This window comes from Chrysochloris asiatica, unplaced genomic scaffold (assembly GCF_000296735.1).
Source record: "Chrysochloris asiatica unplaced genomic scaffold, ChrAsi1.0 scaffold00015, whole genome shotgun sequence".
Taxonomy (NCBI): domain Eukaryota; kingdom Metazoa; phylum Chordata; class Mammalia; order Afrosoricida; family Chrysochloridae; genus Chrysochloris; species Chrysochloris asiatica.
Window position 1 is genome coordinate 20,276,539 of NW_006408533.1, and position 1,618 is coordinate 20,278,156.

The 1,618-nt window shown below is 42.4% G+C and overlaps 1 pseudogene; it reads left to right on the plus strand.

Annotated features, from left to right (window-relative positions):
• The first annotated feature begins 457 nt into the window (after positions 1-457).
• On the plus strand, positions 458-1,312 carry LOC102817943 (annotated as a pseudogene).
• The last annotated feature ends 306 nt before the right edge of the window (positions 1,313-1,618 follow it).

Below are 1,618 nucleotides of genomic sequence, written 5' to 3' on the forward strand. Positions count from 1 at the left end.
AGTTCTAACTCATAATGACCCTCCAAGGAGGAGCAGCTGGTCAGTTTGAACTAATAACCTTTCAGTTCAAAGGAGTATGAATTCAAGGCCAATTAGTCTTCTTTGAAATGTTATGTAAAGAACTCTATTTGAATGCAGATTTCCAGAGAGCCACAGTTCCTTCTAGTATCACTGAACACGTTTGAAGCTCTTTGCCTCTGGTGGTTGTTGTTGATAATTGCTAACTTATGGGGGGTGGGGGGTAGGGAATGGCTGTTGAGTTTGACCTACCAACCTTGCAGTTCAAATCAACCTTGCCAAACTGAACTAGCAGTCCAGTGCTTATCCTATAGTGCCACACCAAGACTCTACTGCTATTTTATCCTAACATAAGCAACCGAGAAGCAGGTTGACCCTTCCCTGCAAGGAGCGCTCTCATCAGAGATACCAAAAGTTTTATAAAATGTTATCCAACAAGATGGTGATGCAGGTGGTACAGGCATTTCATCTGGAGTCCGACACTTACTTAGTTTGTCTCAACCATGCTCTGAGCACAGAAAAGGAGGAGGTGATGGGGTTGTGTTTCGAGGAAAGGAGTGACTCAAAATTTGCATGTGCTGGAACTGAGATACAAACAGTTGGGGAAAAGGTTGACACGTGAAGATTATTCACATTCATTCTGTCACCATCTGGCAATGTTCTGATAAGAAGAAGGACCAAGTGGAGATTTCTCTAGAACAGCTGTCTGTGGCCTCAAGAGAGGCAAAGAGATTGGCTGAACTTACAGGTTTCTCCATGAGAGTTGTGGGCTGGCATCATCTCCATCCTCATAAAACTGTTAGCCCTTCTCATGTCTCATGTTGATGTTCATACACGGCCATGTATTACCAGATCAAGGTTTTATAGGACTGATTTTTCTCCTGTTTCTTAGAAGATAAAAACACAAAGACTTGGCTGGGTGCTCTATACTTGCTTCCAATCCATACAGGCTCAAAAGAGCTCAGAGTATGAGAGAATCAAAAGTCTAACCCTTATTGCACCTAAGGTTACCACTGGGAAAGTGTGCCTTGAATCAACAGTAGAATTGCCCAAGATCCTGTGCCAGGAGGAGCAAGATGCATAAAGGAGGAGCCACAAACTTACACATCTGGATTCAGTCACCAAGATCCATAACAGCTCAGTGTTTACCAAGAACCTGTGCAGTCAGATGTCAGCAGTCAGCGGGCCTCTCCTACAGTTGTTGGAGGACAGATTGGAACAAAGCCAACAGCATTTGCAGGAAATGCAGCAAGAAAAGGAAGAGCGTATGCAGGAACTTTCTTCCCTAGAATAAGACAAGATAAAATGAGGAAAAATTAAATATTCAGTAGTAAAATGAATGCAGCTGAATTAATACTGAAGAAGTATAAAGCTGGAGGACTCACATTACTTGATGTCAAGACTTACTAGAAGGCCACAGTAATCAAGACGCTCTGGTGTTGGCCAAGGGGTGGGCACATGAATCAATGAAACACAACGAGAATCTAGAAAGAGATCCACACAAATATACTCAGCTAATTATGGCAAACGTGTAAAAGCAATTCGGTGGAGGAAGAAATGCCTTTTCAACAAGTGGACATGCATAGTTCAAAAAAAAAAA